Source organism: Coenobita brevimanus, chromosome 70, assembly GCF_032717465.1.
Source record: "Coenobita brevimanus isolate Jiangsu-jjx chromosome 70, ASM3271746v2, whole genome shotgun sequence".
Taxonomy (NCBI): Eukaryota; Metazoa; Arthropoda; class Malacostraca; order Decapoda; family Coenobitidae; genus Coenobita; species Coenobita brevimanus.
Window position 1 is genome coordinate 32033870 of NC_137023.1, and position 13514 is coordinate 32047383.

The 13514-nt window shown below is 39.8% G+C and overlaps 1 protein-coding gene across 1 annotated transcript in view; it reads left to right on the plus strand.

Moving 5' to 3' along the window:
- Window positions 1–13514, plus strand: part of LOC145406292 (3-hydroxyanthranilate 3,4-dioxygenase-like) — a 65344-nt gene that overhangs the window by 32122 nt on the left and 19708 nt on the right. The gene's annotated exons all lie outside the window — the stretch shown is intronic.

The following is a 13514-nucleotide window of genomic DNA, read 5'->3' on the forward strand; positions in this document are numbered from 1 at the left end:
TGAGAACCAACTTTGTTAAGCAAATATTTACCCTTCACTATTTAATAAGACTTGGTACTTATGTTAATAGTTTTACATCTACCATTGAACACCCTGACCACTCACAATTTTTTTTCACATACATGCTTCTTTTTTTTTTTACATACAACCGTTACCAAGAAGTGATTAAGTCCTATTAAAATACCGTACACTTCATCTCTGTAATATGTCAAATATTAGCCAGTGTTGTCATATAGATCAGATAAGAATAATTTTTTACATACTGTACCGTTACGTTACCCATCACCAAAGTGATTATAAAATTTGTAGTACAGCGAATTATCATATTTAATTATTTAATTCCATTTAACGTTCGTTAGTCACTCAGTTTAATAACCTTGCATATAGTTTGTCGTCGACTGTTCAATAGGTATATTTCGGTTCTGGTACTGATGCATTCAGTATATCTTGACTGTTTCTGAAGTACCAGGGTTATGTTCTATAACAGGGGTTAGGGGTAATCCATGTCATCTGTGTCCCTAAGTTCATTTTTTTTTTTTTTGTGTGTGTGTGTGTGATTTTTCGAACAGCACATTTATGGGCTTTATGTTTGCTGTTAAATGTAGCTATTCATTATATACTAGTGTTGGATAATGAATATCGTATATAAAACTTAATGGTTTGCTCTGTCCGACATGCATTCTCTTGTAATGTGTGTTCCTTAGAGTGATAAGTATTCGAGGATATGTTATCAATGTTGTTACTCTAAAAGAGGCGTATATAATTCAGTCTTGGTTTTATGTGACATTCTTGATCCTTGTAAGTTCAGCTAACATTGCTTTACTTATTTTTTGTAAACACATGACCAGCGTAGCCGTTGATTGTTAATTTTAAGCCAAGCATAACCCCCAAGCATATGCTCAGTTATTTCTGTTTATTTCTAATGGTTAGTAGTGTGCATTACTTTGATGAATCACTTTCAATTTAAGTTAGTCCAGATCTTTTCTTTCTGTAGTCACTTATACTTTCTACTGCCCTTTAAATTCCCAACTTCCCCCCCCCCCTCCGCATTTACCTGGTGTCATGACAATTTGAGTTGTGTCATAGACAAAAAAATATATATATTCCTTCTTAGGTGATAGTGGAGGCAAGTCTGATGTACAGTATATACTGAGTAGAGAGTCGGTGATAAGCAACTACCCAAAGGCACTCCAGTCAGAAGTTGACATCTCGGTACTATATAGTTCCTTATGTTTTTCCTCGCATATCTATTCTCAAGGTAATTGCATAGTATTTTTTTCGTATAGTGTTGAGAGATTCAATTTCATTATTTTATATTGAAGTCCTATATGTCACACTTTGTTAAGGGATTTTTAAACATTAAACTGTTCTCTAGTTTTCGCTTTAGATGTAATTTCATTTGCCAGTGTGATTGTTATGCTGTGTGAGTCCCTCTCCTTCCTTTAAAACCATGTTGTCATGTGTTAATTTGGTTTTCAATTATGGCATTCAGTTGTGTATTAATGATATTCATTCAGTACTTTACCTATTACCTTAAGTTGTTTATTGTTTGTCATGGCACGAGCACTTGACGCTCTCTCTCACGTGACTTGAAATGAATTACGCTGGGAGATGTTGCATGCTGACAACTTGGTGTTGATTGCGGAGAATGTGAGGGAGGAGGAGGAAAGATTTAAGAAGTAGAGAGGTGGAATAGGGTACATTGGTTTGAGAGTAAACTCGGGTAAAACAAAAGTGATATCTAGGTCTGGTGGCAGTACTGTCAAAACAGAGTGAGTGTGGCCATGTGCAGTTTGCCAGAAGGGTGTTGGCAGTAATTCCATCTTGTGCAGTGTTTGTGATAAGTGGGTGCATAAAGGATGAGTGGTGTTAGAGGTAGGCTGCTGAATAAAATAATGATTTCGTTTCTGCGGTGTGTCGGGAAGAGCATATACAGTAGAGACTGAGAATCATGAAACGATTGATCATCATGCTGGAGAGTCTCTTTAGTGAGCGGAGGAGTTTTGTTATTTGGGGGACATGTTATGTGCTGGAGTTGGGGCTGGATCTAGCTCTGTGGCTAAATAAAGGTGAGGTTGAAGGAAGTTCAGAGAACTGTTGACTCGCCTGACATCGGGAGGGCTCTTCCTCCGTGCTAAGCGGTCTTTGTATGCATCATTTGTTATGACTGTAATGATGTACGATAGTGAGATCTGGGCAGTAAAGGAAGAGGATATTCGTAGGCTCAAACGTACAGAAATGATAATGATTAGACGGAGGTGTAGTGCATCCTTGAATGAGAGGTCTGGTTGGGGGGTTAGCATTGCGACTGACGAGTTGAGAGGTTGGAATGTATTAGTGTCGTGATGATGAAGGGTAGACTGGAGTGGTTCGGACATGTTGAGAGGATGGAGATGAAAACTGGGTGCGGAAGATGAGAAGTGTAAAAGGGTAGACTTGCGGGAGGCAGATGAAAGAATACCTGGAACGAGGTAATAGTACAGTGTGACCTCAGGGACAAGAGACTGAACAGGGAGGCTGCCAGAAATCAAGCAGCGTGGAAAGCGACCATTAGGTGACCAAGACCAACGCATGCAAACATGTTGGAGCCTTTATATAGGAAACGAAACGAGCGAGATTGGACGATGATTTGCTGTCTGTGACGGATCTTTCACCCGTAGTGGAAGCTCACACCTTCAGCGTAAGTGGTAATCTTGAATGGGTGAGAGCGCACCCCTTCGTGTGGGTAGGCGCAGCAAACTGTTGGTAATGCTGGTTAGTTTTAAATTTAAAATATTGAAAAGAAAATGACAGTTTCAACTTTCTAAGCTTCATATACCATTATAATCTCTTAATGTTAGCAGTTCTTACTTATTTTATTACTAAAGTCTGGCATTTGTTCTTGAATACTCTGTATGAGTATTTATACCATATCTGTACCATGGGGATCATTCGGTGACAGACATAGCTTCAAAGTGGTTCATGCGGTCAGTTATCACCCAACGAATACGCCTTGGCTGGTCACACCGATTTTGATTATATTTCTGTTCCAAATGATTGTTTTTGCCATTTTTCCCACCCAGAACCCCGAAAACCCACCAGTCCCCCAAGACAGTTGGGAGGGGGGGGTTAATTTGAAAACCGATCACGAGCACCGAAAATAAGGGTCAAATTCGCTCAAATCACACCAAACTACACCAAAAAAGTATACTGCCAAACCAAAACAAAATAGTATGGACTTGTAAAAGTTTACCGAATGCAAACATGAGACTTCTTATTTCAAACTAAATGGCTGTGCTTGATTCGTCTGTTTAGGTAGTACTCGGTCATTACTGTAGGAATCATTCCATGAACTAATCAAACTATTTATAAAATATCATGCACCATATCTAATAAACAGCTTGGTAGAAATACTGAAAAAGTATAATGGAAGTGGATACAGTATCTCATCTTTGTTTTTGTCTCGTCGTAAATTAACTATCTCCAGAGAAGTGGTGAAGTCTTTAAAAACGATAAAAATATTAAACGCTTATTTCTTTCATTACAGGATGTTTTTATCATTAAATTAGAATTCCCATCACACACACCATAGGGTCCTTCAAATTCTACACAGTTTTCTATGTACAAGGCTACTATAATATGACGAAGGGACATGCGAAGGGGTGCTATGAGACTCCCCGCAGATTCCAATACTACCCTGGGGTAATCCTCTCCCGTTCACCGGGGAACGCTCTGCCTTTCGTGCGTTAAGTTTACCATTAACCGAAAGATACCTATAGGGCAAGGTGAACGCCTGCCCACAGTTTAAGACTACGGCCGTTTGTCTTTCTTAGGAATGAATTACCATCGTAGCGGTTTTATGATTATCATCTTTGAACATACATGGGGTTTCATTCTCTTGGGATTTACCTTGGAAAGATCATATTACCTCTTTCGTAAAAGCTGCTTCCAAGGGATTAGGTGTGCTAAGCCGATTCGTGCCTTCTTTACCCCTGCACAGTTGTTGACTTATGCAGGGGTTTTATTCCCCCCTGTGTAAAGTACAACTCTCATGTGTGGGGAGGCTCCTCATATACAGCTCTCAGTAAGATGGAGTCAAAGGTTTTTGTCTCATTAACTCTCCTCGTCTTCCCGGTTCCCCTCAACCGCTGTCTCTTTGCCGCACTGTTGCATCTTTATCCCTTTTCTGTCACACTTCAATGGTCGCTGCTCTTCTGAACTGTCTACTTGCATCCCTTCACCATTAAGGCGGTCGAGTGGCGCCGTTTAGCAGCAAACTCTCATCCCTTTCAGTCTACCCCTCTAATACACCCAGTCCTTCATGTATGCAACAGGTCAGCTCTGTTTTTGCTACTGCCTATTTCCTCCAGTCTTTGTGACCAGGTATTTCGAAATGAAAGGAACTTGTATTTGGCTCTCGGTTATCTTTTTAGTTTTTCTTGGAGGGAACGATTTGAAGACTTCTGGCCTCTGGTCCCTTCTTCCTTGCGTTAAAAAAAAAAAAAAAAAAAAAAACACACTTCTGATATCGTCACATTATTGATATTCAGCAATACGGTAAGATGTTGAATGGAACATTAACAAGCACATTTCTAGCTAATTTTGTTAAGTCTGAGTATTTTTTCTTTGGCACTCCTAAAGAAATGTTAGGTCCTCCTTCCACGATGTCCTTCGAATGCTTAAGCCAGTTTCTCTATAATGATCAGTTCTTTCCGATTTAGTGTTGACGCAGTTAGTAATATCAATCTCGTCCTCTGTCAAAATATTTTTCCTCACCATTTATTTTGAATGTACCAGTCCATTCTCTCCTGAATTGTGCCTCCATCTCTCTGTCTTCTGTTAATTCTGTCATTCTGATTTTTAACAGTAGTTGCCTTTATGGTGTTTCGTCCCATAGATTATTTTAGATTATTCCACAATTTTCTTGGATCTGTTTCTGAGTCAGTAGTATCTAAAATTCTCTCCGATCTTTCATTCGCTAGTAAGTAACATTCACGAATAAGGTAATTTTGTAGTATTCTGATGTTTCTCATGCTGATATTTGTACCAAATGTTTCTAAGTACGTTTTTTGTTGATTGCATGATGTCCTTTCTTTTCAGTTTAGTAGTCATTTTACAATGCGGTAGTGCATTGTAGGTGTAGTCAATATTATCTTTTAGCAGCTTCTTGTATAATGGATGTTAATTTACTTATTTGGTTGTTTAAGTGCTTCATGTTAGACTGTCCTATTTCACGCAGAGCTTGTTGGGATATTCATTATGATATACTTCACAGTTAGCTTTACTCATTAAGAACTTTATCTGTGTGGGCTTCTGGATAGGTGAGGTAGATATAGTAAAAACTACTGGAAGACGGTCGCTAGATGTTAATGGCTGTTGTATAAAATTAAAATGGGCCTTTTTATTGCCCAAAATCTGTCAGATGTAGAGGTATTACTAGCTCCTTGGTACATGTGGAAGGTAGGCCCCATGCTTACAATTTTTGCTATGTTAATTGCATTATTTAATTTTTGGCCTACACTACCATTTTCATTGTGCCCAAATATTCAGTGTCTAGCACTAAAGTCACCTATGGTGTTTTATGTTAGCTGAGCCTACTTAGCTGATTTTAAGAAATCGTCACATGGTAGGTCGGTGTGTAGAGTAGTGTGGAGTAGCGTGGAGTTTAACATGGTAGGTCGGTGCGTCTACCAGAGTAGGGTGGAGTAGCGTGGAGTTTAACCGCTATTCATTCACTAGTAAAGTTATCAGTAAGTTTGTGGCTGACCATTTTTTACTGCTATTGCTACACCATCATGTAATTTATCAGATTTATTTGATTAATATGAGTACAGTTATCAGCATCGTTACTTTCATCTGGAAGAAAGGGGGAGGAAGAGAATGAAAGAGAATACTGAGGGGAAAAGTGAAACTAGTCGCAGATGAAAAGGTTGGGGTTCGTTCCCATTGTTGTGGCCTGTTTATTTGATGCCTTGCCACTCTTGCTCCGTTGCTCCTGGTGTTCTTGAGGTTGTCCTTTGTTTGTGTGGTTCCTCCTATTAGGAGGTGCGCCTTGGTCTGTGGGTGTTAATGGTGGCTGGAAACTGGCAGTGGCTTGGTGGACTGATGGATGCTGTCGTAGTGGCTGGGAGGGAATGTGGATAAGGGAGGTGGAGCTGGTGAATATGATGGGGATGTCATCAGATGAAGATAAGGGACCAGGCTGGGTGAATGTGTGATGGTGTGCGCAGTTGCTGCTGATGATGATGACGATGTTTGGGAATGTGTCACAGTCTTGTCATATGAAGGTCAGGAAGCTGGGACTGGTGTGGATTGCTCAACCCGTGTTGATAAAAGTCATTAAACTTCCTCGTACGGTACTGTCGGACCTGTTACCCAGGGCCATATGTTTGGCGTCGATTTCTCCCAGTAGGTATACCAGGTCACTGTTGTGAAGTAATTTGTGAGTGTTGGGATAGGACAGATATGATCGAGGGGGGGGGGTTGGAATACAAGTCGTGGCTAGTTTGGTAGGTCCGGTCGTTGTTTGGAGGGTGTAGGCGAGCATGCCAGTGATGTGGTCATCGTCTAGCCTATGTCACTCAGTGTTTAATCGCGACAGCAGAACCATTGCCGTTCCTACCACTAGTGTGATATGAACAGTGTAGCCTAATATTTTAAGGTTATCACTGTCCCTAACACCATAACTATTGATGAGAACGATGTCGGGTGCTATCGTGTGGTAGCACGATAGCACCCGACATCAGCTGTTTTTGTGTGTAGCCCAATTTAGGACGCTGTGTTGCATGACTTTGATGGAATTCATAGTAGTAGTTTATTTGATCGGTTGTAATTTTCCGGTAGATCTGTTTTGAGATCCTTTACAAAGAAGACAGGGAGGAAAGTGGACGCAGGTTTCTGCATGCTCTTCAGTGTGCACAAGCATATGTGAGGGTACGGAAAAGTCTGCCTTCTGCATCGTCTCCGAGGTCATCGGAGCTGTGCATGACCTTAATATGGGAGTTATTTATCCCATCAGCTACCCTTTCTTTGGATAGCTTCTGGGCTGGAAGTTGCTAGCTATGGAAGGGGGCTGAAGAGGGTAACTCCCAGCTGGTTGGCATGATGATCATCGGTTATTGACTGACTGAGTCCATTGTTGGACGATCATACTTATTGTCGTCCTTGTCTGAGGAGTCATTCGCAACATCGTATGTCCCGGTAGTGTCAGAGTAGGGGGAGGGAGAGAGTGACGGTGGGGGAGGGAGAGGCGCGAGAGCAAGGGGGAGTGAACTCCTCCTCCGGCTTGTCAGTGTTTGGAAGCGCTGGCTGCTGATCTCTGGGTGGCGGTGGCGGTGTGGGGAGAGCGAGAGGCCTGGGGTGGGGCTGACTTGCTCTGTGGCTTTGTAATTTGGGGAGGAGGGGGGAGGGAGCGAGGGAGGTAGTTGTTTCTTGTGTGCTCCATGTCTCTGGTTGAGCAGGCGGAGGAGGAGTACAAAGGAATGCAAAGAAGATCCTTTAGTGGCTGTTTGCTAAAAAGAAGAGTATGTCTATGATATCTAATTCTATCAGCTGAATGTAAGGATGACAAAAGATCAGGGCCTCCCCCACACACCAAACCCTTCAGTCGAAACTGGCAGGGAAAAGAAAGGAGTACCAAACTATATACTAACCTCACTAAATTTATAAAGAGAGACTAATACTATCTGAAAAACTGTTGTTGTATCTGCCACGATCTAAAAGAGAATCAGATTAATTATCCAGCCATGAACGCGTTTGAGGATTCGAGGCTAAATACTTATGCAGTCGACTTTTATTACAGTCTTCCATACTTGTAGGCAGTTTGTTCCATATGTTGACGAATCTATTGAAGAAAACTTGTTTTGCTTCATTAGACTAGAAACGTTTGCTGATGGTTTTATAACTTTTACCTCTAGTGTAATATGACTTGTCTGTTGCGAAATACTCGTCTGCTACCAAATCGTCAAGTTAGTCACGTGGAAAAGCACCAAATTTTGCTGTGAGTTGTATCAGATGTTTTTTTTTTTTTTCTTATGTGTCCGACTCTGGGCATAGGCTTCACAGCCTGCTCTCAAGGCCCAGTAGTCCTCCTGCGTACCTTACTCCTTCACATGCGACCACTTCGGTGCTAACACCCATCGTCCATACTGAATACATGCTAGGGCTGTTTCATATAGGACCGATGTATTAGTATTAGTGGGAGTACTTTTACGGTATGTCAACGGGTCTTTCTGGTAGAACAGTAAAGTCTGCCTTTATGAAATTCACTTAAACTGTTCCCTGCCCCAGTGGGGATTCGAACCTAGTCCCATCAGGACTGCAGGCCACTTCTCCACCGATTCAGCAGCAGCCTGGTAGATTAGGTCATACTAATGATAAAACAAGGGGGTGCAGAGGTTGCACCCTTGGGGAATTTCTTTTGTCTTAAAAATTCATAATGGCCACCAACCCTTATAGGGAATATCACTGATGAGCTGAATCTTTGCATCTAATTATCATAGACATGTGATTTTCGTGGCCATGTATATGTTTTGTGGTCAAGGAATCCGATAACAGGCTTCAAATTACGGAAAATCAAACTTTCAGTTATAATTCGCCATATGGTGAAATTTTAGATCATTATGCAAATGTACATTGTCATTGATATCTCATGGGGTACATTAATTTTTAGTCAAATGCACATAATATATTTAAATAATTGATCCGTACTGATATATAGGCCTACAGATTAATCTATCTGGTAAAAAATTGCAAACATGCAAATAATCAACTGGTATCTGTGGTGAAGCTACATTGTGTAAAGAACACGAACACTTGATTCTCGTGTTTGTAGAAAACTAATGTTCATTGGGGCATCTGTTTCCCGTCCATCTCATTTACTTCAACATCAGTGTCATCAGCATCATATTCATCACATTCATCTGCAGCAGCAATGATTGTTTGTGGATTTCTACAGCTATCTCCATGAGAGGCACAGAAGACAGAACATGAGATATGAGCTAAAGAGAAGCTACAACGTGCTGAGGTGCATGGCTGCGAGGTTGAGGAGTTACTTTCAATCATTCGTAGAACTGACTCAGGGTAAGACATCAGGAGGTCGTGCAGCTGGCTGAAAGTTGTGTATCCATTACTGGACCGAACATATTCTACAGGGTTAAGGGCAGAAGGGTCAGCATCAAAGGCACATCACCAGATTGCAGCTTGTAGGTGTGCTCTGTACACATGTTCTTTGAATGCTTCTTTGGTGGGTGACAGAAGTCTTAGTTTTGGTGCAGAGTTGCGTTTGTGACTGGTCAGCTTGTATGGCCACACCACGTATCTAGGAGATGACATGTCCATTTCGTTTGGGTGTCCATAGCATGATGCAACAATGCTGTGCATGGTGACACAACATCATCATCAAGATTTGCATCAAGTTTTGTTGACATGTGCAACAACAAATTTAAAAATGTTTGACTGCTGCTAGCCAGGGCATTATCTAGAGATATCTGTGTGTCATAGGAAGTTCTGTCCCTTTTTATTTCTTTCGATTCCCTTAATTGTTTTGATCACTCTCTCTGTGGCTGTATCAATATCATCTTCATTGTTCATCACTAGTTTCACGTGTTTTGTTGCTTCAGTCTTGAAGACCAAGATATTCAAAACACCAACACCTGAGAGAACATGGAGATCTCGTGCTAGATTCTCTGATAGCTTATTAATCAGTAGTCGATGAGACAAAGATTCCCCTCCATGATATTTGTGCAATTCTTCCAGCTCAACAACATTCCACACATGAGACTTGTCTGCCAGCATACATTCAGACACATTAATATAGGCATAATCGTCATGAGTGTCGCTTTCACATGGATAGTTTCTTAGGTTACTTTTAAATATTTGCAAACAATCTCTGTGATGCATAGCAACCACTGCATGCAGGTCACTAATGGCTTCCTGAGTTTGGTTTCCCCAGTCATCATTCCTCCAGTCGCAGGTATCAAGAATGGCGTCTTTCAAGGATTTGTGTGTCTTTTCTCTGTTTGCAGTGCAGCAATGACTGACTGCCCGCTTTCAGTCAGGGTGTCGAGGATCCAACTCTTTACACCTCTTACCGCATAGAAAACAATGTTCCTTGAAAATTTAAATGTCATGTTCAGAACGACGACTACGTTTTGATGGTGGTGCTTCATTGTAACTTCTTGGGGGACCTTAGTACTTGATATGACATTTTGATGTAGAAGAGGAGAGTTTTTGTGGCACTAATATTTTAATTCCTGGTCCTGTGATAATTATTCACGCAAACTGTCACCTCTACGGATGCTGTCTATTGTCAGTCAGTTTACGCCAACATATCTACCACCCCCTGTACCGCTACAATTTAAAAAATCCTTTAGATAACACTCCAGGTTGTTCATCCTGTTTCATCTGAAATAAGAACAATATATGCGTTTAGGGATAGATGGTGGAAATTGTATGATTAAATATGCTTATATATTCTCTAGAGTGCTACACTTGTACACTGTAGAGCAATTTTACATATGTTATTGTATTCCTTGACCACAAAAACAAATATATTGACAAGTAAAACAAGTCTCTATGGCAATTAGAGGAAGAGTTAGAGCTGATTATAACTTTTTCTTATACGCCTTGATGGCCATAGTGAATTTTCGAAATAAAAACAAATTCCCCAAGGGTGCAACCTCTGCACCCTACTGCGATATCATTAGTATAATGTCATCTACCATAAAAAGCAATAAAACATGGGTTATATTCAAAACAACGTTCTACCAAAAGATCTCATTCTGCCACCGGACTGTGTCCCTTAAAAAATTTGTATACTTAAATTAGATCCTCTTGTAATATGTGGTTATGTTAAACAGCTTTAGCTCTTCTAAACTTTCCTCGTACGGTTTGATCCTTAAACTGGGTATCATTTTGTAACTCTGCTACATTCTTTCTATTTTTTCAATATCCTTCTTAAAATAAGGTAACCAAAACTGAACACAATATTTTGAATGAAGCCGTACTAAAGAACTGTACAAAGTGAGAATGATAATCTCATATATGAATTTAGATGCTGTGCCTATAAATCTGACTAGTTTATTAGCTTTCTTTAGTACTTCTGTTTCAACTCAATTGTTATTGTTATTATTATTATTATTCCTAAATCTTTTATTCTGATTCACATTCTAGAGTTGAGTATTATTCATAATGTACAGTACCTAAATTTTTCATTTTTCTCAATATTTAAAATTTTGATTTTGACTACTCAAATTCACGTGCCACATTTTAGCCCAGTTAAATAATTTATGTGGATCTTTTTCCAATACCACTTTCTGTCTGTGTGTATCCATCTAGTATTGATTTTTAAATCGCCAGCAGGAGTTTTGCAACACAGACTCATCAGTGTCTGCATCCAGCCTTAAAGTGTCCAAGCAGCTCTTTAGACACGGATCAGCATCAAAACAAAGAAATATTCACCAAAGATCAGGAATTGCTCTAGCATCCTAAAGTTTGGTCTGATATTAGCCTGATTGAGATTCCAGCTCAGTGATACTATTGTCATTCATGGGAGAATTCGAAAAGGCGACCAAAAAACGCTTAGAAAAAAAGTGGTAAAAACACTCCTATGTGCTCTTTCAACTTATACTCCTCATAACTGTTTTACTCTATGCAATATCGCTTTTTATTTTCTTTCATCTTATTCTAAAAGTCTCACCTTTCTAAAAGTACACGTATAAAAACACATCCGCTAATCCAAATATTTTGAAGTGAAAAAATTATCAGAATAGAAAAAAACTCAGGGCGCGGATTTGATATAAACATTTGTATGTATTCTCTCAACTTATACTCGTCATAATTATTTTACTTTACCTAATATCAACCCTTTTTTTTCTTTCAGCTTTTTCTACAAAGTCTCAGCTTTCTAACGGTATAAAAACAAATTCTCTATTCCAAATATTTCGGGATGAAATAATTATCAGAAAAGAAAAAACTCGAGCTCGCGACAGGGGAGGACGAAGGCAGAGAGGGGAGGGGGGAAAGATAGAGGGGTCTCCTGGCTGCAGGGGGGTTGGAATACTGAAGTGTTAAAAACAGAACCTGGTCCAAAACTGAACCCTCTGGTACTCTACTTGTGAAATTCATCCTGTCTTATTCTATCCCACTTAGTACAACTCACTGTTTATGTCCCACAAGCCAATTTTCAATCCGTTTTTGTACATTACCTCTAATACCATAGACTTTAAGCTTCAAGAGGGAGTCTATGGGGAACTTTGTGAAATGCCTTCTGGAAATCGAGATATATTACATCACCAGATTTGGTTTCATTATGCTTATTGATATTGTCACCGAAAAAGTTAAGATTAGTAAAACATGACCGCTTGTTCCAAAATCCATGCTCTGAGTCATTAATGAGATAATGACTGACTATTTTATCTCTACGTATAGTTTCCAATAACTTGCAAACTACTGACGTTAAACTATCTGGACAATAATATCCAGATTGTGATGTATTGCTTTTTTTTTTTTTTTTTTTTTTATATCAGCACTACATTTGTCTGTTTCCAGTCGTGGTACAGTGCCACTTCTTAGTAACATATTGAATAATTGAGCTAGAGGTTTAAATTAACGCGGCAACATTGCAAGGTCCCCAATTTGCACAATTTTCAATTTTCGCGAGTGATTTTTGGCACGTATACACGGGACACCTTCCTCTACTCCTCTACAAGATGCCAAGCAGGGACAATGCCTTACACCGCATAACCTCTCCCCCCCCCCCGCACGCCATTGTTTCGGCAATTTACCTGTTACCAGTGACCTGGCCAATAAAGACATTTAGGGCCAGAGTGATTCCCCAATCGATGACAATGAGGAGGACAAAGTTTACATAGCATTAGAATTAGAGAAAGAAACAGTCAGAAATGATGATCAGGTAATGTGGCAAAAAAAGGTCAGCAATGGTGATGAGTTAGTGAGTGAAACAATGCTTATAATGCCTATATTACCGTTTGAAAACCAATATACTCTCGTACTACATTTAAATTCGTACCAAATAAATAAATAAAAACCGTTTAGGAGTGGTTTGGAATAGTTATCCTCCCATAGAACTCGTTTTCTTTGCAGCCAGCCTGATAGAAAACCTTGTAAGGTAAGGAGGTACTCCTACCTGGATCGAGTATTTTAAACCTCAGGTGAGCGATTTCTCTATGAATTTTCGATGTTTCTCACCAAAAGCGGATATTTGAGCCAAAAAAAAAAAAAGTCCAAAAATGTCGGGACTGGGGCGTACCACTGCCCAGAAAACGTCGGGATAGGGTGGGTTAAGTTAATTTATTGCAAAAAGAATATCTCTTTCACTGCCCACAATGTCACTAATGGTTCTATCTTCTACATGAACAAAGATAAGTAGAGGCTATGAACAAGGATTTTCTGCTGTAAATACTAATATAAAGAAAGTGCTAAGAATTTTGTCCATCTCCGTTTCAGCGTTTGCATGCTCACCATTTACCCAGACTTGGGAACCTCCTTTTAGTGTCATTTTTTCTTATTTCTGA